Raw genomic sequence first — 27,413 nt, 5'->3', positions numbered from 1 at the left:
AATATATTATACATATTATTCATTTCATAGATTTTTTTTCCACAAAAAAGTAAATGGACCTCTCCTCCTTCCTCATATAAATCTTAAGAATTCATAAATATGCTAATATTTAAGTTCAAAAGGTAAATTCCTGCAAGTCAGATAAACGTGAAGTGGATCAAACAATTAACTGTATAAACATGAAAAAAGATAACACACTGGTGAAATGCAATAGTTTGCGTATGTGTGGGAGAAAGAGTTAAATCTGACTCATTATCACCTGAGGATGGAGATAGGAAGATGAGTATTGTCAACCCCCCCGCGAGGTTGCTGAAAATCTGTCCACAAAGGACCCAGTGGCCATCGTGCCGTAAAACTCCAACCCTGGTGTGCTACATCATTAATAGGTATTTTGCACTGTAGTCTGCTTCCAACTTATGTGCCCGCAAATTTGGGGAAGATCCTTTCTGTTTCAGCATGGCGATGCCCCAGAGGAAATCCAAAAGCCAGGTGCAAATGATTTTCCCAGAACTGGACTGACCTGCACGAGCCCTGTACCTGTGGGATGAAGTGGAACACCAACAGTGAGCTGGGTCTCATCCACCAGCATCAGTGGCTGACCTCACTAATGCTCCTGTGTCTGAATGGGAGGAATTCCCTGCAGCCAGAACACTGGAGCTGCTACTGCTGGAGCAATTAACACTGTGGTATCTTATCCTATCTCGATGTAGTGTGACTTATGAATACTTCTATTGTCATTTCATATTTCTATTTAATTGAGCTTTATGTTCCTACAACAAATAAAGAGTGCTGTAAACACAGAGCCAATTGAGCTTGAAAATGATCAGTTTTTAACAATATACATAAACCTGTCAGGCCTGTCGTCTGTCCTCTGTCCTGCTTGCTGTTAATGACTGGCTTTAAAGCATCATTCTTCTCCACAAATGGAACACCTTGAAACAAAGAGTTGTGCCTGTCAAAGCATGATGTGATTGCTCACGCCCACCCAGCTTCAACAGACACGCAGGTGTTGTTGGAGCCCCTCTCCTTGACCGACCTTCGGGATTGCCTTGCACCAAACACCGTCTTTGTCTCTGAAATGGCAGCAATTAGCGTCTGGAGCTAAGACGAGGGGTTATTTTGAACGTGCGAGGGGGCAAACCGAGCGAGGAAGGACTGGGTTGAGAGAGAGGAGACCTGAGCGAGCCACAGGGGCCCGGAGTGGGAGGCAGAGAAAGGGAGAGCCAGAAGGTCAGGGATAATTAGAAGCCTTTGTGGCCCTCTCAAGAGGCTCGGGAGGAAGCCCACAGATGGGTCCACGGCTCCCAGACACCTTGCCCACACCTGAGGGATGTCATAGTGCAAGCAGCAGAATATTTGACAGTGGACACAGGTGCATTTGGAAGAAAAAAAGGAAAGGAAAATAAATTATGGAAGTGGCCTAATATGTTACTTTTCCTAATTGTTGCTTAATCTGTTCTCTGTGGTGGATAAGTGGGTAAAGTGATAGCTATTTCCTCATTTTGCCAGTAAAACGCTGTTTATGAAATCACTAATACAATCTGGCAGTGAGTTTCTCATTCCCAACACATGATCCTAATAATGTAATGTTGCGCTGGCTGAATTAACTTTCTCACTGGAATGTTCTGCCACCAATGCTTGACTTTTAACTACAAACGTCAATTATGTCACCCTGGCCCACATGCAGCCTTAAGCTTTCCCTTCTCAGTGACCTGGTGAAAAATCAATTCATGTTGCCGTGACTTACCGGGCCTCATGAACGGAAAATGCAAAAATTGCCGTGATACTAGCAATTATTGGCTTGACATATTTATCTAGTTGCCATGCAAATTCACTGCCGGAGTGTTTAGCTGTGAATTCAAAGGGGTTGTGATGCTGTGGTCTGCAGCATAATTAAGAGTTAGAGGCAGTGTGATACATACAGACACAAACATAAACAGACTGAAATGGCACCCATTCTCCTGAACCCGTATTTGCTATCAGTAAATATCTTGACACATGCTCCAAAGGGCCTCACAAGGCTGCCCAGGAGTTAACCTGCTGACATAAGCCCTTCTGTCAACGCTTGTTGCTTTTCAGTCAGGTACCATTACCATTAATGGGTGTTGATGGCAGACCTACAATCACTGTCATCTGCTTAATGTAAAAAAGGCCACTCCCTATTGCCTCACATGTCCGTCAGTCTTTCATCTGGCATTTGTGATCTACATTTTTGGTGTAATTCTTGTTTACTGCGGCCGGTCTAGCTGAGGTGAAGTCATTTCTGAGAGAGTACCACAGGGGAAGGGATCCACCACCCAAATATCCTTACTGCTTTATATTCCACTGCTGCTACATCTGTTTGTGTTCTGGAGTCAGTGTCGTGAGTGATGTAAATGGTAAACAAATGTATTATGACACTAGGTCAACATTCGAATGCAGCGCTGACAGCCGAGGAAGTAGGAAAAAATTACTTCTGATTGATATTTTGCCTCTTGTCAGCAGAGCAATTTCATCCTGAGCAGACGGACAGGATTGAAAGTTTCCCCTGCAGAGATACTGTGTTTCGCTTCACTGCTATGTAAATAACTTGTGTGTGTAACATTTTAATGAAGGTTTGGGGGGGAACCAGGACTAAGGGGGTGTCTTGGCTAAGCTGCACGGGTCACCTGCAGTAAATCTTTGCATGATAGATTTTGTGTAATTGCTAAGCTTTGTTTAATCTGAAGCTTAGTGTTTGGCATGCTAACTTCGCCTCATGCATGGCATGTAAATATCAGCTAAATGCCACATTCATTAAGGGATGCGGCGCCGTCTGGATGTGTGACAGACCTCCCTTCTGTCTTTTCACTGGAATGAGTTCACTGCACATGCTATCGCCTGGAGGCCTGGGGGGAATGGGGAGACAGGGAGTTGGGGATCCCCAATCTGGGGTCGGCCTCAAAGGTTGAAGCATTCTGTACGTCTGTGTTCCCATGCATGGGTTTACAAATGTGTGTGTGTTGGTGTCAAGTCCATTATGAAAACAGTTTTTCCTTTTACTGTGTGCAGCTAATGAACAACGACTTGATTGTTGACTGCGGTGTGAAATGTCAGCTGTCAGTTTGTCTGTGTGTGACATGTCATTTTGACAGGAGATTCTTTCCTTCTATTATTTCACAGCCTCTCCATTTGTTTATATGAAGGTGTTTATGCATTCTTAGCGTGGCAGCTCTCCTCAGCGGGAAACAATAAGAAAACTCATAGATCATTCTCGTCTCTCATGCTGTTTTGCTGACATGCACAGCATTCGGCCCAATTATTCCTGTTTCCATTGTAGTGATGGATTGCATATGAGTATATTCATATTTTTCAGATGCCCTTTGCAAAGTGTGTGTGTGTGTGGGGGGGGGGGGGTATTTGTCTTGTCTATTACTAAATATCTGCTTATTTCATTTAAGCTGAGTTAATGACATGGGTTATCATCACACTAACCTCCCTGTTCTCCCGTGGACAGCAAAACCCAGGTTACATTTGTGAACTTCTTGATTATTGATAGCGGTATGTAGAAGGTCAACCAGATGGCCGATACCTTCCTACTTCCTGTTCCCCTCATCATCCATCCCATCCACCCCTCTGAGCTCTCTCCAGTGCGGAAGAAGCTCCCTGAGGTGTCCTGTTGATTCTGTCTGGCAAATCTGCAGCTTTGGCCTTTTCCCCTCCAGGCACCCACGCAGAGAAGGGTAAAGTGTGTGCCGGGAAATAATTAGAAGGTGGGGGTGTGGGTGCTGCCCTGATAATTAGTTTAATAGCATTCTAATGGTGGACCATGCCATCTGTCCAAAGGGTTGGGGCACAAAAACGTCTGACACGTTTTAATGAGGCTTAATATTCACCCAAAGCAAACACAGGATTGCATATTGTGACCGAAACAATTGCATTTAAGCAATAGGAATTTAGGATGCATTGTTGTCAGTCAGTCTTTTGTGTGCACGCACTCACACACACACTCACTCACACACACACAGTAGAAAATATTTCTAGCCTGGCAGGAGGGCAGCAAGGTTTTGAGTAGGCCTCATACAGATAATCAATTAGAGTCCAAAGTCAGGTATAGGAGCTCACAGTTGACAATCGATTCGTGAACTCACATTTGGTTTAAAATACCTTGTGCATTGAGGTTTTAATGATGATGATGGTGGTGATAGAAGACGTTACTATGGCTGACTCACAGGCTGGCGAGCTCCAGATTCCTGCATTAGCTGAGACAGCGTACATGATGAGAATATACTGTAGGTGAAGGGCAGGGGGGAGCATAAAGGAAAAGGGTGAGGGGGGGTGGGCTGTGCAAAGTGTCTTCTTCTGAGTCTCATGCTGATGTCAGGTTGATTTCCAGACCTTGCATAGAGGAAATGTGTCCTGGTCAGAAAATAACATTCATGTATTGAAGAAGCCACATTCCGCGTCTTCCTGTCAAGACATGCACACACACACAGCTACCTCTACTGTCAGGGATCAGAGAGTACATCTACTTTACAATGTCACCTACAATGTACAGGATTCTGCTATCCAGGTTTGAGGGCCACACTGTGCATTGATAGCTGTGTGAAACAAATATAAAAGCCGCCCATTGAGTTCGACCTGGGTGTTCATCGCCATTAGAGCCACATACAATGCCATTACCAGGTTGGAAATACTAAATGAAACTACTCCACTGCAGCTACACCAACCAGGGGTTGGTAGGAGAGGGACTAATGGAGCTGGCGAATGGAAGTACAGGGAGTGATGGTTGATGATTACAAACACTTGAGAGGTTGATGCTTAACAACAGGCGTCATCAGTCTTACGGCATTGTAGTCGATAAGGACTTTCTTTTCTCTGTACGGTTTACTTGTTTTGTGGACTTTTTTTCACAATATTGCAACTTTCGCCCGTTGTGAGCCTCCACTCTGTGATTTCTGATTGTAGTTGGCGGAAACGTTGGACAGAATTGAAGAAGAAATGCTACGACCATGCAGCTAGAAGAAGAACCACAACCTCTCACAAACCACCCATCCATTATGTATACTATTTCTTCTTTCAGGGTCATGTGAGAGCTGGAGCCAATGCGAGTAGACATTGGGCGAGAAGCAGGGTATAACCCCGGAACAGGTCACCAGCCCATCACAATGCCAAAACTATCTATCTATCCCCAGTCTGTATATCTTTTGCACTGTGTAAGAAGAGCCTGGCCACACAGAAAAAACCCATGCAGACACAGAGAGAACCCAAACGGTCCACACTGAAAGACCCCAGCTGAACCTTCTTACCGTGAGTCACTGTCAACAAAAACTGAAAAAACTATTTTGTACAGACCTGGAGACATGTGGGACAGACAGGTTGAAAACATGGATGGCAAACTGTTCCCAGTAAGGGCTTCAATAATTCCCCCGTACATATCTTTATATCCAACGTTTCAGAGGAAGATGTTTTTCCAAAATGCAACATAGATGTACTATTTCATAAGTGGCTCTGCTCTCTGGAAGTAATGCATAGCCAGCTAACATATTTTATCTGTTTATGTTAAGCTTGCTTGACTGATACCCAAGTGTCTTGAAATCTTATGCAGAGTATATCATTTGTATGGATGACACATTGATGGGTACAGCACTTCCTCCCCTAGTAGATTGCCTCTTTAAGCACGTAAGGCGGCGGATCGATCAAGTATATCGAGGTGGGTTATGGGGCAGCCATTAGCGAACGTAGGCTCAAGCAGAACACAGGGAGATGGGTGGGTGAATTCTCGCTACTGGCTTTTTAATAATAGACCAGTGGACTCACATTTTTAACCACTCATGGAGGGGTGTTGTCGATTGATTTCATTCTTCAGCAAGAAATATTGATAGGCTTCATGCTTCTAGCTGTGGAAAATCAATGACAAGTATAAGGACAGATGGAAAAAGAGAACACGAGGGAGAGAAGGATGGAAAGACAAGTTTTGTTATAACCATGAGTGTGACAGTGGACCATAATACAACTCACGGCAAAATAACTGGAGCAGTAGACGTGGTGTGATTTACTGATGATGGCTCAAATCAAAAACAAAGGAAAGTAGACAAGAGAAAAGAAAAGGAAATGCAGAGAGGCAAAGAAGCAAGGGGAATGGGAGGATTTAAGGAGTCAAGATTGGAAAGGAAGCAATGGAGGGAAATGGAGAGAGAAGGAAAGCAGTTGATACAAAAATTAAAGGTTATGGAAGGAAGAATAGAGGAAAGGACAGAAAAGCAGATAAAAGAAGAAAAAAAAACCTCACACCTCAAAAAAGAATTGAAAGGAAAGGAAAGGAAAAGGGGAATGTGTAAGAGAGACATGTGAAAACATCAGTGGGGAGAATGAAACATTGAGCACAGTCTGACAGGCTGATTATTTGACAGTGACCCCTTAGGGCTCCGCAGGAAGAGGTCCACGGCATGTTTCTCTCCCCACAGACGGAGCTCTGTGACTCTGATGACACAGCCAGGCGTGTCCCAGGGCTGAAGAGGCCTGTAGAGCAACGACAGGCCACGCCAGCTCTAACTACCCCTCAGAGACATGGAGACAATCACTCAGCTGGGCCTCACATGCACTCATACACGCACACACATTAATACTACCTCTCTCTCTCTGGTTGAAGACACTTTTTAATGAATCAAGAGAGGTTTTTAGAGCATCTAATATCGTTCACTCTCCATCCTTAGTTTCATTTGAATGCAAAATACCCATTGTTCTCCAGGTCAATCAATAATAAAATCTTATTTGGATTGACCCAAGTGATTGTTGTGTAGCTTCTGCTATTCTTCAGACTGAAACATTTTGATGCGCCGACACATTTCATTATCTCATTTGTATGCCTGCTACACCGGTGTTTGTCTGATTTGATATCTGCACGAAGAACTGAAGCGATCAATGCAGTCCCTGGTAATGGCACCTGCTCAGACTCTGCTAAATAATTGGACTAACACTTTTCCACTCCAATTTGTTGAACACTCCTTCAGACTGAGAGATGGAAAGACGTTAGCCTTGATAATCGTCGCATTGTCACAAGCAACTTGCGTAAGAACATCTCAGGGTAGATGCTGCAGACTTCTGCAGACTTCTGCAGCATCTAGGTTATTAAAAAGCTAGTCTAATATGAATGAAGGGGCTTGTGGACACTTTGATGACACCACACGAGCAGTATAGAGGCATGTCGTGTTTATTCTGTTGTTTTATTACGTCTAAAGAAAGGTGACTAATGTCTTCAATTGAATTGTATTCGGCTGCTACACTGTCTACCCCTGAATCTCCAAAAGTGTTTTGTGGACTCATACACACCTACCCCTCCATCGGCATAGTGTTGATAATAATGAGTGAATTTTCATTTCTGGGTGAAATAAGTAAATGATGTGTGAAAACCTTGCTGTCTGCATCAGTTTTTGGAGACTGTCATTGTTACAGTGCAGGTCCAAGGTGGAAATATTCAGCCATGGTGTTGGCTGATTATTTTTCTTATTTGATACTAAAGGGATTGGTTGCAAATTCAGGGGAGCAGTTTCAGGAGTTCACAGTTCCTAAGATTAGGTCCTGTTTGTTTCCTACATGCTACAGTGGTCAGTAAAAATAAGCAACTGCATTTAAAAATGTTTCGCTCTTTGAAGAGGTGTCAAAGGGAAGGAAAGTTAACCAGAGCTACTTAGGATTGCATCATCAAGAGTTCAACAACCAGCTTTAAATGTGCAGGTAGGAGACCAAAGCCAAAGGTCATCTGAAGTCGACTTACTCTACTTTGAAGAAATCTGATAAAAGATTCAGCTTTCTTTTTAAATTCACTTTGATGTTTCTGGGTCAATATTACATGAATTTTGAAATGGTGCTACATTTCTTCTCAGTAGAGTCCGGAACTCCCTACATTTCCATTTCATTGTAAACTGAGGCTGAAATACCTGCTTTAAAAAAATATAAATTCTTGATACAAACATGTGATAATTTCAAATCACTCCCAATATTTTCCATAATTTTATACATGTGTTCAAATAGTGTTAAATGTATGCTCTATTTATGTTTTTCTGCATTGGATTCAAAGAAGTGTTGAAAGCTGTTTGCCGAAGATCCAATATGAAAGCTATTGGATGGTCAGTGAAGACACAAAATAGTCTTTGTGTGATAATTATTTTTCAACATTGGTTTAAGGTCTGAACGTTTTTTATTTTGACAGTGACAGTCCAACACTGAGATCCTCCCCCTTCTAATTAAAAAATATAACAGGTCAATACTGGACAGCAATCTCCACAGTGTGGATTAGATGGCTTGTCAGTTGTTGGTGAGACATCAGGAAGTCATTGGCCCCCGGGGGGGTGTGCCTGAATGATGTGCACCGTGTGTGTCATCATCGTGCTTTCTCCTGCAGCTCCCATGGGTGTCCTTCCCAAAAGGCAACACTCTCCCTGATGAGCCAGCGCCAGAACAATAACTAGCTCGCATTCGATTGTGACAGGAGAGGCTTTCGTGTGTCACTGTGTTAATTTCGTGAACCTGCCTTTCCATAGAGTGGACTTTTCACTTTTAACTCTTGACATTTACTTTTTCTCTCTTTTTTTTGCATATTCCCTGTTGTCTATTCATCTATGGTTTCATAATTTCATAAATGTCAATGACAAGCAGCAGCTGGAGTGAGATCTTCACAAACCACAGCAATGTACAACTCAAAAGTGACACATCATAGGAAAAAATCACAAATTAACCTGAGCAAGGAGGAATAACACCTGTGTGTTTGATTGTGCATGTGTGTGTTTGTAGGCTGAGGTGAGGTGGGGGTCCGGTGGTTTATCCATATTTATAGTCACGCAGAAAGTAAAGTTGTTGGGAGACCCCTCTTATCTATCCTTCAACCTCCGTAACTCTTCCTCTCAGCTTCCCCTCAAAATGTCTCTTCTAAACAGTTTCATTTCAGTGGCAAGCAACATCTGAGTGCTTCTATGACCAAACCTCTGTGTGTGTGTTTGTGTGTAAGTGTCTGTGTGTGCGTGTGTATCTGTATATCAGCATCTATCCTGAGCCCCAGTGGGCCATCTACCTGAGGTGGTCACACCACAGGAGATAATGTGCCTCCTTCTTCCTCCCATCTGTGCCACCAGGACCACAGAAGTGTGAATGCATTCCTGTCTTTATTTTAATTTAATATTCAGGCCCTCAGCAGAGGTACAATTACGAGAAGACATGACGAAGAATAATATTGAAGGTGGGAATGATACATTTTTTCCTTGTGGCCAAACAGGAGAGTAAATGGCTAACAAAATGTGTGGTGTCCAGCATTCCTGAAAACGGATTGCTTGCAGTTATTTTTCATCTTAACACATACCCCCCCCCCTATTTTCACTTTTCCCTCTCCTGTTCGTTTTGTACATGCATGTGTTGCCACAACCATGTTTCATTATTCATTATGAGGCCAAGCCGATCAACTGTGAGGGACATGGAATTCTCTATTTGGCCTTTTTTTTAAAAAAAAGCATACCTGAAGACCTATAGCTCGCACTCTTAATTGGAAAACTTAAATATGATGTCCTGTGCGGGCACATCCAGGGGTCGTCCAATTATGGCTAATGAGACTCACATGAACCAGATAGCTTTGAAAATCAAGGAGAGCAGAGAACGTTTGGGGTCAATTCCCACCTCCTGACGCCCGGTGAACACCTGCATGTGGTACCCTCTTCTGCAATTACACCCCTTGCCCGGTCATTTCTCTCCCAGCACTTTTATTGCATCTGCTGCCCAAGACAAACAGCAATAAAGCCAAGGTAACCATGGATACATGAGGGTCACATCTCTTTTTTTTCTTCCCTGCGAATGCTATTGAAAAAATTCCTCTTTTGAATTTAAGTGGTCGGAGTCTCTTACTTCTCCATGGTTGCTCAAGGTTATGAATGATGTGTGGGAAGGAAACAATGCTGTGTGGGCTTTTATAAAAAATACAAAGAGAAGCCAACATGGTGACATTAGAGAAGTTAAAGAGGAAAACAGTCATTTTTAAGCCCTGACCTTTTATTCATTATTCTTTTTTGAAAGAATGGTGAGTAGTGGGAAACAGTGAAGCAGCAAAAATGATCACAGGAACATTCCGGCATTTGTCGCACGAGTCAAACATTGGTGTAATCACAAGAGCAGGAAACATTAACAGCCGTGTTTCAGGCTGTCACCCTGACTGACAGAACGCCTAATCTCTTGACAGAGCTAATGAACACATCAGCTAATTAGAAGCACAGGGAGTGTGCTTTTAAATGCACACACGCACAAGCACACACACACACAACTAAAAAGACACACACACCCTCTTCCCCCTCGACTCTTCCAAACATGACGAGCTATCCATCTTTGTTTCACCCTCTATCTGCTGTCTCTTCTGTTGTGGAGCCTGCAGACCTGCTCGTAGGTAATAATGTTCTTTCTCTTGTAGCTGTTGTGTTCCTGCTCACAGTAATTGTGAAGATGGCATGTTTTTTGCACTGAATTGGGCTTCCCGGAGCCCGAACTGCGAGGCTTTGAATCCCACGTCTAAAACACAAGTTTTGATATTTAAGACACCTCACACAAGCAGAGAGAGGTGGAAGAAAAGTGACATGAGACGTGAAGACACCACAGGCTAAAAGAACAAAAAATAATGTGGGCGGAAGAAAAGGGGATTTAAGAGAGGAAAGGTAAGTGGAAATTAGGTGGAAAGATGTGAGGACCCGTGAGGAAGAGGAGGGAGCAGGGGGCAGGGAGTCTATGCTTGTCGCTAAGAAGAAACATGACAGTGGCTGTAATAGATTCTCCTCACACCTTCATTGAGGTGACCTACCTATGGGAGAAGGCCTCTTTACAAATGACAGGTGAGAACAGAGAGGAGGCCGTACTCACATGCTGATCATATGCTGCAAACCCTCTTCAACATGGCCTCTGGCACTGCAGAGCTACGGTGACAATAAAGCTTCTTTTCTTCTTCCAACACGTGTTTGGGTTCTGATCAAGATCGTCCACATCGACATTGACAACATGCTAAACTAGCGACAACTTTAATCTTAATGGAAGAGGTTTCAATGGGAACAACTCCCTCATTCTTCACATATAATGTCCCAAGCTGTTATTCCCTCACACAGAAAAGGCATTATTAAGTGATCCATAATCCAACGGCTACAATGAACTGAAGTGTATTTCTTCCTCTCCTCTGTTTGTGCTGTAGCCTGGAGAGTTGGAACAGCAAGAGATTTCATTATCCTATTGTACTGCCGATGCGGCTAGCAACGTAGTCACCAGGCAACGAGGCAACACGCTCCCTGTTCTGGGTCTTGTTCTAAAGAGTCAAAGTGTTTGCTTCGCACTTTCACAGCAACAGCTTCTGTACGCACACAGACACAAACACACACACAAACACACACACAGACACACACACTCCTCCCAAATCCCCCTTTTGAGACTCTAAATCAGCCCTAATCCTTTTGGGTCAGACCAAAGTCCTCCAAACAAACATAATGGACACTAATCAGCTCTGCGGCAGTCAGTGTATTGGCTTGTTTTGTCACGCTCAAATGATCAAATACAATAATGCTGTTTTCTTAATAAAACAGAAGGTTATTAATCTGATGATCTCCAGTCCCTGTGTACCACAACAGCCCCCCCACCAACTACCAGCCACTTCACTCAGCCTTTTTTATTTGTCTCACCCTTTTTGGGCATTTTATTGAGGATGTGTGTGTGTGTGTGTGTGTATGTGTGCACGCGTGTGTGTGAGGGTGTTTGTGTGTGTGTGTGTGTGTGTTTGTGCGTGTGTGTGTGTTGGGGGTGAGAGGAGACACGCTTGCAATCAGTGTAAGTGATGAAGAGCTGTTAATCATCTGTCATTCACACTGCCAAATGAAGAGCCAAATTAAGAACCATCTACATGTGTGATTGACGAATGAAAGTTACTCTGGCCAAACTATATTACTTTAGTCACAAGAGTAAAAGTGGAGCTTTTCTGAACACAGCAACCTCACTACAGCAAAGTGTGACACAAGGCAATCTCTGAGCCCATCGGCTATCATCTAAAAACAAATAAGCCTGTGGGGCAACGGCCAATATTTTGTGGCTTCCGGTACAGACAGCAGACATCTGGGCTAACACTCTAACTTCTGTTCGCCATGCACTGTTTACAGTGCAACTAGTCTCTTTTGACACATAAGTCAAACGTTACTCCACAGAAAACACAAACAGAGATTCTTTTTGTGGGTATGTTTTAGATCCAGATGACATTTTGGCTAATCTCTTTTAACAGCTTTTTGCAAATGAAGGCAGATAAATTAAAAAGCTGACGGCCGAGGCACTTCGGTCAATGTGTTCCGCCTCTTATGCTCTCCACGGGGACTGTGAGGATTCAGGCAACCAAACGGCTCAAATGAGATCAAACTAGAAACAGGAGCCAACTGGGCCCAACATTTTGTCCAAATTAAAGACTGTACTTATAATTGTGGTAGTGATCTCATTCCTAATTGTGTGGAAGTATGACTATGGTAACTGTAAAAATGTAAACAGATTTTAATATGAATATCAATATGTTGATAACTTTGGGTAGTACATTTACCCTATACATTTGGAAACAGATTTAATAAATATATAAATATATATATAAAAATATAAAAACATGTTGTTTCTACTATAGAATCACTGTTAAACAATATACTGTGTGTCAGGACCGACATGGAGACGTTTCCTATTTGTCTCGTGTTTGTCCTTTAGGCTTTTTGCAAACAGCGGGGCCCTACAGCGGTAACCCAGCCGAGTGCAGGCCAAACAATAAAAGGTTCATCCAATTCATTCTGGCATGTGGTCCTGCCTTTTCAAATGGAGAATGGAACAGCACCTGGTATCTCACGGGCCTCGATTACGCACTGCCAAGATTGGAGAAGATTGCGCTGCCAGGACAATAATGTGGACATCCACCATGAGCGTCCATCACCCCCACACCTCATCTTCTCTCCCTTTCACCCTCTACTCTCTTTCAACAGCTCACCCAAATCAATCTGTGTGTGTGTGTGTGTGTGTTCATGGATTCTCCCTCCTCTCAGTCGGTCCTTTATGGAATAAGTCATCACAGGTCTTTATCTCTGTTATAGTCTGTCTCTTACAGCATTGGCTTCTCTTATCGTGGCTGAACCGACTGCATGCCCCCACATGCTCTATCCCTTTCTCACCTCACTGTCTGCCATCCCCAGCCGCTCACTTCTCTTGTCCAGGGTCTGACAGTCCAGTTTACAGCCAGTATTTAATTTCTTCGACCAGGTGCTTCCATGCTCCTGCCTAAGATTAAGAAGGTCTATACTTCAATGCAGGATTTAATCCATTGGGTTTTGAAGTATGATCAGGCTTCAGATATTTTGTCTTGTGAATCTCACTAATGTAAATCAGTAATATCACCATGACAAATTGATTCATATACAGAGGCAAAGTAACTTGATGACAGTTGAGTCACAACTTTGATGAACTGATCATTTGCAATCTGCTCTGACAGGATGAAGGTGACTGTTAAGAAACATGAGCATTTCAAAACCTGACCTAAAACATGACAATCACGAAAACCTTTCTTTTACATTTGTCAGCATTTCGTTTCTGTTCAGAGTTGTTAAGAACCAATCAGATGATCGGTGATGTACAAACAAAAGCAACAGGATCTCACGTGGTATATACAGTATTTCATCTTTTTTTCTTTATGCAAGGCCCAAATAAATATTTAAGTGACCTGTGCCTGCTCCTCCACAAACATGTCTCTCATCCTGAGCCAAGTCATCAGAGACTCTGAAGTCTGTGTCTAAATCTTAGAAGGTAATTGCATTATTGTTCTTACTTCTACTTTGGTTTAATATAGCTCCCTTCACTTTGATCATTGGCCCTTGTCAGACCCGTGACTGAAATGTTTGTTGTGGGCTAAAACTTCAGAAAAACAAACCAAAACACATTACCCACTATGCAATTTGCTTTCTAGGCATTCATTTGAGCAAATCATAATATATTTCACTGATCATGTGACTTGTTAATGACATCATTAATAAATGTACATACATGCCATCTGGCTCTCGAGGCAGAAGCACACAGGCGATGCACCCGCTACTGAAGGGAGATACATGCATGCTGCACGTGGACTTCATGGGTTAAGGCAACAAAGTGCACTGGAGAGTCCAGAGTGATAAAAGCTGTGTCGCATGACACACAGTCACATCACCAAGTTTCCAGAAGCACCTTTTTTGTGAGAAATTTCTTCATTCATTATTGCTGATACCTGCAGTTATCACGTTGCTAGATTTTGTATATTTGTGAATTTCTCCAGAGGTACTGACGAAAAGTAGATTACTGAGTATTTCTGCATCAAGCTGTATATTGTCTTAACCGTTTGTTCCACACATTTCTTCACCAACATGTAGCCCTGACATGCATAAGCCAGAGTGCATGTCCAGGAAACTCCAAGAATGCACATCTGCTTCCTAGATCCAGTTCATTCCTGTGTACAGGATGCACACAACTCCTTTATTCTCCCATCAGTGCCACATGCTTCAGACCTGCGCATCCCTTGATACACTTTCCCCAGCCTCCATGCCCTGAACATCTCCCTCACGCCCACTCACCCATTCACCAACGCTTCTCCCCTGCTTATCTGTCATGCCTTGGGTAAGATGTTGCTGGGCAGATTAGTTGGCAGACTGCAAAGCATTACTCGAGCCTGTTTGGTTTGCTGTGCAGCCACTGAGGTGTAATGCGGGGTGACACTCACGCATGAAAAGAGGATGTGATGTTTTATCACTCGGCTCGGCACAGGAGTCAACTCAGGGATTTCATTAAGCGCCGCTCGTGGTCGTGCATCTCTCTTATAGATGTTGTGGTAGGATGCAGTTTTTCATATTTGATGGAAAGAGCTAAAATTATGTATTAAAAATCAAACTCACTCACAAAGACAAATATTGTGCGCATGGACATACAAACTGTAAATGTAAAATGACACCAACACTGAATGTATCTTACCCCACAGTATTAAGCTGTCCACCACTTTGGGTCATTATGTTAAAAGTAAAATGCATCCGAGGCGATAATGTGGTGCAAATCACAGCACACTTGGTTTCCTGCACTGCCCCTAATAGCTGTGAGTACAGTCTTTTCATTGCACTGTGAAAGTTTAATAGCATTATTAAATGAGGCAAAATAAATCGCTGCACTTGTATGATGTAAGAGGGGGTTTATTTACATAGGCAATGTAAACAAAGTGTTTAATGGATTATTGCTGAACCAGTGGGCTAATCAACAGGTTTGTCGATGAAGCAAAAGGTCCTGCGTTGGATCACTAATAGATTCAATGCAAGCAATCACTGATTAACACACAGGTGCCAGGAAATACTGTCAGGGGGAGCAGACGCAGATTGTGTAATAGGAACTCTACACCAGCCGTTTTTAATCGCAATATCAGGAAAAGATCAATGATGAAGTAACTCGGGGTTATTCAAATGAATAATGTATTCATCTATGAAAAATATATGAAAAGTACTGGTTTTGTTGGTTCTATAAGCTACAAGGCACAGAAAATTGCCCCAGCTTTATCCAAGGATCAGCCTGGAAGAATAATGTATTGAACCACATCCTTCAAAAAGGGCACAGATCGAAAGATTTCATCAACCAAAAGGACAGTGTGAGTTCCCGTAGACAACAGAAAGAGCACAACGACTCAAAAGACGACTCCAACGCCTCAGATGAGACACAAAGGTTCAGAGATAGTTCACTCACTGACACCCAATAATCAATGTTCTTTGGCTTGACAGCATCAGACAAGTTTCTGGGGCAGTGCACATAAGAGTCACGCTGTAAATAAAAACAACTTTACCTTATCCACAGAAGTTCCGTCTCCCCATAAGTCAGAAAGGTTTCCTTTTGATCAACTCCTTCAGATAATCCTGTGAGAGGACATCCTGCAGTGGCAATCATTTCCAGAATTGTTGTTTACCGACTGCTCGAATGCTGCTTCTGTTGCAAGACTGTAGTCTCAGCTGAAAAGAACAATTCAGGATTTTATTCATTTGGTCCATCCTTGCACAAAATTTGTATCTGTGTGCAATGTGTCTCTGTTCATGTGTTACAGACCTTTTTAAATCGTATACAAGAATCAGTTAGCTGGGAGAGCGTAGCATTAACACAAATTCTCAGCATAAATGTATTCAATAGTCAACTGATATAACGCTCTTTTGAATGCTGAATTATTTCTATATGAAGAAAAAAATATCTATAGGGTTTTATTGAACCTGCCACTCAAAGAAAAGCAGTGCAGGGCATCATGACCAACTGCTGACTTCATCCCAGCTTTCACGTACAGGAGCCTCACCACACTAAAGCTCCAGTGCTGCTGCTTCACAACGAAACTGACAATTGCATCCTGAAGGCGCTTTGGCGGCTTAGAGACATTCCATTATGTATCAGCTCACCCACGTATACACACACAAACACATGCTGGTTTTTGAAGTCAAGGTCAAATGTATGAAAATATACAGTAGTCCCTACATTATGTGTGTGTGTGTGTGTGTGTGTGTGTGTGTGTGTGTGTGTGTGTGTGTGTGTGTGTGTGTGTGTGTGTGTGTGTGTGTGTGTGTGTGTGTGTGTGTGTGTGTGTGTGTGTGTGTGTGTGTGTGTGTGTGTGTGTGTGTGTGTGTGTGTGTGTGTGTGCTGACAGCGCTCCCTGTCAGTGAGTGACTTGACTGTTGAGTTGTGTTTTTACAGGCTTCACAAATTTACATGCCCAGCAGCCAGGAGACTTAAAGACAAAGAGAGGGGGTGGTATTCAGGCGAGGGGGGAGAGGAGGGGGGGTTGAGTTACCTATCATTTGATGCTGCTTCTCTTGCATAATCCCACGCTTTTAAATGGAGGGAAAATGCTGATGAAGCCACAGAGCAGAACAATTGAAGACAGAGAGAGAAAAGGAGAGCGGGAGAATGAAAAAAAGAAAACAGAGGAGAGCCTGCCCTCTTCTTTGGTGTATCAACGTAAATTCCTGACAAGGCAAGCCTCTTCTCTTTCACCAAGTTTGTGTTTTCCAGGCTTGCATTTTGACTGGATCAGCATTCTAATGAAAGACTGCAATGCCCCACAGCTCTGTTTGAATCCCTCAAGAAACAGTCAGCAGTTGTCTCTTTTGTTAATATGCAACTTTTGCTGTGCACCTGTACAGAAACTCCAGGGAGCAAAGTTACGTTGTCATCCCTAGAGCTCAGGAAAGTTATCTGTTCACCCCCGTCAAACTAGTTTTAAAGCATGAAAGAGAAAAGATATCTGAAAACTTAAAATTCAAAAACACTTCACCTGAAGATTAGAAAACTAGGATGTCTCTAACTCCAGCTGAACTCATTCATCTTCGGCTTTCCTCTCTTCATAACTTTCTCTGCTTCCCCTCATCCCCTGGGCCCTCCATGAGCACCAGAATCCTTTGGATCAGGTACAGAATCATCCAGAGCATGCAATGTACTTCAGGCTAGCAAAGTTACACCCAAACTCAACCTGGAAAACATTAACATCTCAGACCTGCACAACTTCAAAAGTGCTCTCCCTGGTCTGGATGTATTGAGGCAGCCTCAGGCTCTTTCATACTGTTATGCATGTGTGTGCTTGCATGTCAGTGTGGAGCATGAAAGCATTTTTCCATCTGCAAATTGCCTCTGAGGAAACGGGTACTGACCAGCTGGTACCTTATGTTTATCAGGGCCCGGGCTCATTACACCATGAACGGCAGGCAGCCCTGGCAACTGTTGCTGTTTTACATTACCAAACAACAATAGGCTGCCGGACTTCTTGTCAATATTTCGTACTTGTTATTGCAACAAGTGCATGCATACAAAGATAGAATTCAAAAGGAGATGTAATGCTGTGTGCATGAACAAAAAGGAGCCAAGCACCAAAGGTAAAGCAGCCAGAATGTTTATAAAGACCATCACTTGCTGACCAGCTGAGGGAGACAATATTAGTCAGTGCACAGCAGGTTAAACAAGCCCCTCATTGCTAAAGGTCATTATGACCTGCTCCTCTTGACCTACACTTTGCATCATGCAGCAATCACATGAATTCTATTTTTTGACACGGGTGAGCTTTTGACACCATGCCCATTCAAGCAAGTGTTGCAAGTGGTTCTCTGCAGGAAAGTATGGCAAGGTGTGAGGCGATGTCTGGTGAGGTGTTGAAGGTGTTTCTCACAAACAACACAGACTGCATGGTGTAACACAAACCTCACTTCCTCTGTTTCTGCAATACTCTTAACTGATCCACTGAGGAAATGTCCATAACTTGTTGTGTAGAGTAATTTTTATGGATTAATTGCATTGCTAACAATGCAACACTGCATTTTCTGCTTCACGATAAGAGCCTCCTGAGAGGGGAAAGCTTCTTATATGAACTAAAAGCAGCATCTGCATTAGCAAAGCCTTATCACATCTTAGAAAACAACTTTAATATGGCTGGGAGAGCAATAAGTGTACATTAACAGCTCGTTGCTGAAAACCCAAACAGGAACACTGACGTCAAACTAAAGTAACGACTCTCTCTGGTCAACAGCAGTGGAGCAGTTTGGCACATGATTTGACAGAATAAGCCCGATAAGCATATTTATTGTTAGGTGATACCTTGTCCTTGAAAAAACTATATTAGAGCAGTACTAATTGGTACATGTGTGCTAGGAATTCTTGATTTGACAAAAATCTAAAAGAATAAAATGTTTTTTTTACCAATTTTTATGATACAATAGACCTACAGACCTTCAGATAAAGTGACTAGAATAGATACAGTAATCAAACCAGAGGCCTCTCTGAAGTGTTCATGTTTCCAACTGTAGTCCCCTCATCCCTATGTACTTTAATGATAAATATCCCTGTGCTACTGTATTGTCAACCTAATCATATGATTGAAGGCACTGAAGCAAAGAGTGCTGCTGCTTGTCTAGTTAGAGATCTGGCTATCAGCCCATAAAAATCAAACTTGTGTGTTCTCACAGTCTATGAACCACTTGGCAAGCGATTGACATATCGAAGGATGAGGCAAGGCCCTGAAGCAAAGCTGGCATGTGTTTGAACATTCGCCCATTGCCTCCCTGTAGCTGAATTAAACACTGGCTGGGAATCAATTTACAGCAATTCCACAAAGAGAGGCGACCAGTTTCCCACCTGTTCCCCACCTGTTCCCTGCAATGAATTCATGTGTTTTTCAAAAGAATGCAAATAAAAAAAATGACTGTCTCCAAACAAAATGATGTTATCAAAGGACGGAGACAAACACGGGAGCTGAAGCGAACTGGGAGAAATTGTTGTTAGTGGTTCTTCCGCATTAAAAACCTGAATGAAACAGAATGATGCAGTGGAAGATTGGCCCTTCCTCTCTATTTTCCCTTCAGATGAAAGACTCGTACCTGTTTTATCACAAACACAGATACACACGTTTGGCTTTTCACTCTACCTTCAGAGTCCAAGTGTATATCAAACATTCCTCTGCTGTGTTGTCATGCCTCTCACAGGGTTTTTTTCTTTCCTCTTTCCTTTCATTCTCTTTGTGCATGAAATGAAAGCAGAGCCCTGGGAGTGAATTGTTCTTTATCCATGCTTTCTTCACGTGTAAATATGGAGCCATCAAGTGTAAACTGATTTCTGCAGCTGGTTCCTGTCTCATTTTCCTGAAATTCTAACCCAAACACACCTCTTCTAAATGGTCACAAAGGTCCTGAATGGGAACTGGCTCTTTTTTTATTTTATTTAAATAAAGGACAAAAACCTTTGTTTGGTATTGCCCATTAGTTTTTTGAATTTCAACCTGTTGACTAAAATTGTCATCTGTGGAATGTAGGTGATGTTCTCGTCACCATTATAAATTATTTCATCTTTCTCTGGCTTTTCTTGTTGTTTTGTGTGTGTTATATAGAGTGGTTGAAATAGATCTAGGTTAAATACTGAGAGAAGTTGTCAGCATTGAATATGTTAATTACAGATATGAAGATAGCAAACAGCTCCTTCATAATGACCTCCCCTGGGCCTGTGCATGGTTATCCAGCAGTGCGCTAATGGGGTTACTCCCAGTCCTCTGTGGATTTCCCACCACCAACTATGGAAGCACATAAGCATTATCAGAACAAACACTGAACATTTACATATTCATCATTACAAACATGACCTAAAATAGTACTGTTAAAACACGGAGATGAAAGTTTTAAGATCCCCGAGCATCAGAGAGTTTATGAAGAGACACAAGGAGTGTACGAGTTGTTCATCATGTACTGGTTCTACTCTATTAAGTACAGATAGATAACAAGCCTGACCTCTAATAATAAAGAAATATATAGAAAAATGTTGGCAATAGGAATACAACAATATGATTGGAGTTACAGAAGCATTGCTCAAGGGTGTTAAGTCAAAGAAGTCAAGCAATCAACTGTTCAGTCCGGTTATGAACAAACACCAGGTTAAACTTATTTAGACTAAGAAGACAAGAGCACACACTGTCCACACTAACCAGGTAATGCTTAAAAAATAGCTTTTTCAATTGCAACACTCCCAACCTGCAAAGTGTGAATCACAAGAAACAGCAATCAATGAGCTTCAAGACCCTAAAAAGGCCTTTGGGGGTACTGCATACTGATTTGATTATACTCATTAGTACTTAAGCAACCATTTCTCAATATGTAGTTAATTGACCCATTGTTATTTAGTGCAGATCTCACACCCCTGGGCGTGTGTGTGGTATGAGCCTCTTTCAGGACCTTCAGAGGGAACATTTATAACTTTCTTCCTGATTTCCCTCCATCCTCTGTGTTTGTCCTTGTGTCCTCACTACATGGTGAAAGCTGTCTTGACAGTGGGTGATAAGCATCGGCCAGACACTTGGAAACACAAGAAAAAGAGGGAGAGAGTTTTTGTAGAGTACACACTCTTCCCTTGCAGCCATGTCTTGTTTGTACACTGGGGAGATGGCAGGATCTCGTGTTTCACCAGCTCTTGTCGCGTAGTCCCACTGCTACTGTCTGTTGCTGTCATCCTTCTACAGTTGTTAAAAACAGCATGTGCACTTGGACTGCTCTGCATCTTGCAGGTGCTGCTATAGACAAGAGGGAAAAGGGAATAAAACTGAGTCAGAGCAGCAGGGTTGTGGGATCTGCTTTCCCCTGGTTGTTTCATGTGCCATTCTTTGTCTCTGCCTTCTCAGCTCTCTCTGCCTCTCAACTGATGTAACATGACTCCAACTTGATGTCTATCACAATACTCATTACACCCCTGTTGTCCTTTCCCAGACCCCCATTTTCTCAGGAGGTCCTTGTCTCTTTTCATTCTTCTGTTCCATCTCCATTTTTCGCAGAATGCAACTCATATTGAGAGACTTGTGAATTTAGAAAAAGGTCAAGCTAGTGGTGCCAGATGACTTGTTAGCTATAGCATTGAAGCAAATTTAGCGCAACTAGGTTATAGCGGTATTTGAAATGTTTTGAAAGTGAAATGTTTAGAATTTTTTTTTTTTTAGATGTTGCCAAAATGGCTAAAGAAAAAAATTATTGATGTCTCTGGGAGAAAGTGAAAGTATTGCCAGACTGTTTCATTTTGAAGTGATATAATAAGACAGGTTTAAAGGTAGCACTTAAAATTAAAGACCCACATAATTCTTAATAAAAAAATATATGCTACATTTATAGGACAGTAAAGTGTACTATGCAATGGAAAAAACAAGCACATCTCAATAACTTAATCCTCAAAGACATTCTTCAAACATTGCAAACTGACAGAATTGCTGCAATCGAAGGCACCTCTCTCCACAGTAATCAAAGTCCTCTCCCAGAAGTTTGAATGGTTTGTGATGATGATTAGTTGACCATGGTGCGCAGCCGAGGAGTGGATGCAGATGTGGCTAATTCCAATGGTGCATGGAAGGCTGATTGTATGGCACAAAGCGCTAGCAGCTAATCAATACAGTTAGCATTGCTCGCCCTCGTTTGTGCATCTGAGGGCTCAGCACCTGTGACTGCAGCCCTGTGCTAATTTCAGCTTGATTATCATCAGAGCTCATCTGTTTCCTTGCATTTCAAAAACTCTCCAATTAGAGGACTTGGGGTGCTGTTAAATTCAAGGAAACAACACAGTAAACCGCAGGAACAATTCAAGTGTGGAACTTTTTGTGGCAACTTCTGAAGAGATATGCAACTTGGACAAAATATAACTGCTCAGTGATCTTGCACACAACATTGTTAATGTGATTCATATTATGTAAGATGTATTTGTGGAATTATGACTATTTGCAATCCTCTAAAGCAGTTCTAGTCTATCTGATGTTTCAAGGTAAAACTGCATCTGAGGCTGAAACACTGTAAATATTTGATTGTTACATGTTATTCAACTCAAATTCATGCAGGGTTTGTTTTTTTTACCATCAATGACGTCAATATAAACAGTTTGCTTGAATTGCAAAGGAATATCATTTGAATAGTAACACATGCCTCTCTATCATGTACACAGCTTTGTACAATAATGTATAGTCTATATGTGAGGACAGTGCTCAGGGCTATCATTCCGCAGCCTTTGTTTTTCCCTCTTTTGAAGCACGAGACGAGCCACAGAATGACTCCATTAATGCAGAAACTATTTCCACCAAATCAAAAGAAACACCCCACCTAATGTAATGACAAGCTCTCCCCTCCTTGCCTCTGGTGCTTTTCTTTTACTCATCACAGGAAAGGAGGTCACGAGGGTTGGGCTGTACAGTAGAGTATTGTGTAGAGGTAATGTGCTGTGGTGAAGTGGGCTTTGATTGGCAGTGCTCTGCTGAAATGGTGCCATTCTTACCATATTGTGCAATCAAGATACCACAAAAGATTATGAAGCCATAATTTATTTTCTTTTAGTGGCATCACTGAGATGTTTTGAGCTCATGATGGAGCTTCTCTCAGTGGCGTTGGTTCACTTCAACTAAATGTGATTCATTCTTGCTTGGCAGCCTTGCTTGTGTTCAGGTATGAGTGTATGCTTTTATATGTAATTCTTATTCTTTGTTTTTATTGTTTGTGACATTGGAAGGTCCACTGAACAGATCTCTAGTTTTATTATTAGCTTTTCCAACTCATTCCAACATGGTTGTAGGTCTTTTAATCAAGACACACATTTTGTAATTTGTATTTCTTGTGTTTTGATGGATTTTTCTTAGTATGAATTGATAGACCTCAACAAAACAAAGATTTGTCAAACATATTTGATGACTATATTTCCCCAAAATATTTACATTTGGTGCCATATGACATGAACTTGTAATGCCCCCTGTGCCATTTAATTCTACCCTGTATTTAGTGTCCCTCTGCAGATGGTCACCTGTTGTGGGAGTCTGTGCTCAAACCACTGATGGTTAGCCTCTGTGGCTGGAGTCCTAATTAAGCCAGTGTGGAAATATCGCCAGCCAGAATCATAATGACGCTAATTGTTTGCTGCGGCCCAGGAAAACTGCATCATGGGCATAAGGGAATAATAACAAGTTCTAATGCCACCCCCGAAGGGACTGCACCTGCTTATGCTTAAAGTTATAAGTAGTCACTATAGGTACTAATATAATTCAACCACATATGTGTTTGGGATGTTTGCATTATTTATACTCCAGTGAATTACTAGGCAGGCTACTTGTTTGTGAGCACTGCAATTTGTAGGATTTGTGTAGAGAGAGGAAGAGAGAGAGTATCTTGTGGAGGGCGGGGGTGGGGGTTGCCTTTCATATTCTCAGCATGAATCCTGCAGAAAGTCATTACCCACAACAATAGAATTTCTGCTCTATTTGCCTGGCATATTTTTCCATCTGGCCTCTGAAGTGTGCCACCCCAGGTCCAGAGTCTAAAGAGGTGGGCCCAGACAAACAACCCTTTCCACCCCTGTTACAAAGATGCCATACCCTCCTTCTCAAGACGTGTTGGGAATGCACAATCACCACTGTTTTTTCTCAAGTCTACCATTCTTATGGAATAGGATCAAGCCACCAACAGTAGGAGCCCCCTTATCATGACTTCCAGGAAGCAGGGATTTTGAAATGGAAGCTTATTGATGTGATCCATCCAATGAATTTCAGAATGTGGACAGGATAGAAACCATTTGAGGCATCAGGTACATCCTACAGTGTGGAGCTCATCATTAAGAACAATGCAGTGTGAACACAAGGAAACTGAAAATATATTTTTTAGATGGCCATATTGAACTGTTTGTAAAACCATGTCTCGTGGCTCTCAACAATTAAACAGCTTTGAGAAAACTGAGATGCAATAATGGATCCAAACAAAGCATTTGCAATACTACATTAATGGCACCGTCCTACAGATGACAGCCCAGTATGTGGGAACTATTCTGAAATGGGTGGGAGAGCTCTCATCTTTCCTCCCATCTCTTCTTCCATGGCCTCCTTTGCTGTTTCACTCCCATTAGCAGTCAATGAGAGTGGGAGGAAGAAGGAATGCTTTCTGGCACAGGGGTCCTTTTGTTGTCTTGGTGACTGCGGCTCAGCCATCTCGGAAAAACTCAGACCTAATACATCATCACCCTGGCTCCCCAGGCGGTCGTCATGAGGCTCAGATCTGATTCTCTGTAGCACGTCATCACGCGAAAATAACGCCCCACAGTCGCAATTTACACCGAAAAAAATCAGCTTTCTGGAAATAATCCAAATCCTTAACATTCACGAGAAATGTTGCCATGTGCATGTCCCACTTCATCCGCTGTTATTTAAGTGAAGATTGTTTTTCTATTTGTGCCCATTGACTTTGATGTGCCTGCTCTGTATGCTTTGAATATCTCCTCGTTTCCCTGCAACACAAAGCCTCCTAATTTCTGCGGCTGTGAGCAATTTTGGCGGACAGCCTTCAGATTTACATAGGGAAGTGGCCCACCTGCTCTGTGTTTGGATAGATGGATATAGTGTCTTTGTTTAAGATTGCAGATTTGATTAGAAGATTACTAATTCATCCTTACAAAGCTCGGGTTACTAGAGTGCTTCATGTTTTGGGATTTATAAAGATCTTCAATTTCTATTCCAGTGCTGATGTAAGTACTTGTAGTTATCTATAAGAGCTAAAGTAGACTTATCTGGATAATGTTTCATGGAGGCACAAGACAAACATTGTTATATGTTTCCTGTAAACATGCTTAAACTTATAGAAAGGTCATCATTTACTTTGGAATGCACAATTTGGTTCTCCAGCCTTTAGTTGCCCAAAGATGTGATATTGCTCCAGATGTAAGATCTTTATTTATTCCACCAACACTATGCTCACGATCATGAAACAGACACACACAGACAGACACGGTTACTCTGACTTTATGAAACATTCCCCAGGAGGGTTAGTGACTGTCCTTAGTGTCGCGTAGATCATTTTCTCATTTCTTCTTTTGATGAAAGCGTGTTCTGAGAACCTCCCACCTTCTCCGAGGCACAGAAACTACAGTGACTGGAGTGACTCAAGATACTCAACAGGATATCATAGCTGTCAAGGCAATATTAGAGTCCCTGATTTTTTTTTCTTGGACCACTGTGAAAAGGAATTATTCTAACTGAATGATAAACATCACCTGCATACAAATACATATTTATATTATGCAGGAATTTAATAACCAAAGTTTAAATAGTATGAGCAGAGATGGCTGCAGTCGTCATTACTGATGCAGTGTGCCTGCAAACCTGCTTTGAACTACATTCAAAGTCAAAGCATTGAAATAATCTCCTCACTGTGAGCCGAGCTATTCTCAATAGCATGTGGAAACCAATTCAGTCCTGCTGCCCGGATATGTGATGTGACTCCAGTCTGGCAGGGTTGGCAGAAACGAACAGCGCGATAAGGAAGTCCAGACCTAGTCGCCCACTGCCCGTCGCAGAGAGGCAGACGTGTGACAGATCATAAAATTAACAGGCTCTTTTTTGACACACAGAGACACTGCACAAACAGAACTGCTTCCCAGAGATAGCAAGGCAATCACCACGACGGGGTGGGGGGTGATAGCAGGGTGGGTAGGGGGCAACCAGGCACACATCCTGCCCAGTAATGTTTCCTGAAATATTACTTACGGAGAAGTAAAATCCATGGGGCTGGTTTGTGCTATTAACCACAAAAATCAATCTTACTTTAAATTTGAAATATGCATTAGGCCTGCAACAGAGCGCCATCATATAGCACCTAACCAACATTCACAGGAGTGGACAAGTGCACCAATCTGTCTACTCAACCATGGAAATGAGCGGTAGATGCAATCCATATGACTACGTAGGCTCTTGAGGCTATGCAGAAGTCAAAATCAAACACTGTATTCACCATAACAGACACATTTGTTATTATCACGTATAGTTTTCTATCACAGAGCTTGTCTTGTCTGCAAGAACATAAAAACCACATGTATTCAATTTACAACGGTAAAACAGGACCCAAGCAGCATTTAATCACTAGAAAGTGTTCAGCAATTTTAACGTGATTGAATTAGACTTTATTGTGTTTAGATCACTTGTGTACAAGTAAAAAGTCCAAACCCTGAAGCAAATGTGCAGAACAGAGGGTAGTAAAGACAGCTCCTTGTAACTGCATAGCAGCAGAAAGGTTTTTAACATTCACTGAGGCAACCGTACCGTGCTGTCTACCAGATATAATTTAAAGATATCCATCAGCCACGTCTGCTCTCCAGGATGACCAACAGGCCTCGGCTGTGGCCATCTCTGCCCCAGCTGATAACATATCACAAAGCAGGGACCCGGTATCACTGCTGGCCGAAGCAGGGCAGTGTTTGGAGCACATTTTCTGCTTGGATGAACATAATGTTTTTGGAATTCTATTGACTCTGGTGCTGCTGCTGATCTGAGTAAGGGGTGAAAAAATGAAAAAGTGACAGTGGGGAGATGTATAAATCTGCTTTCAGTGATGGAAGGTGAGATTGCGAAGACTAGTGAAGCAAGTAGGTTTGGGCTCCAGGGTGTACAACCTGTGCTTGTGCCTTTGCCCCTTACACCACTGAAATGTCAAATCTGCCCTTTGCACTGAGTTCAATTGTTATTATTTTTCAAATCCAACTCTGTTGACTGTCACTCACTTCCCTCAGCTTTATTCAATCTTTTATTTTCTTATCTGGCTGCTGGCTTGAAGAACATCCAATTCTTATTACTCGGCTGTACACGTACAATGTACTCTTACTCTCTCTTTCTCTACGCTGATGGCTAGTCCCCTTCCAATAAAATATGTTTTAATATAAATCAAAAGGATTCCTTTCATGTTGTGGAGGTATTCAAATGCATGGTAGTGACATCTTGCAGCGCTACTTGGTGAACAACAGTACCAATCAGTTTTGTTCGTACATACAGAATGTTGTATGTACTGTGCATAAAGTAAAGTTCTGGTCATAAAGTAAAGTAATATCAGGAACATTGAGCCAACTTCAATTGATCTTTTTAAATCTACCAT

This window comes from Limanda limanda, chromosome 20 (genome assembly GCF_963576545.1).
Source record: "Limanda limanda chromosome 20, fLimLim1.1, whole genome shotgun sequence".
Lineage (NCBI taxonomy): Eukaryota > Metazoa > Chordata > Actinopteri > Pleuronectiformes > Pleuronectidae > Limanda > Limanda limanda.
The sequence above is the reverse complement of the archived record's forward strand: the minus strand, read 5'-3'. Positions refer to the sequence as shown.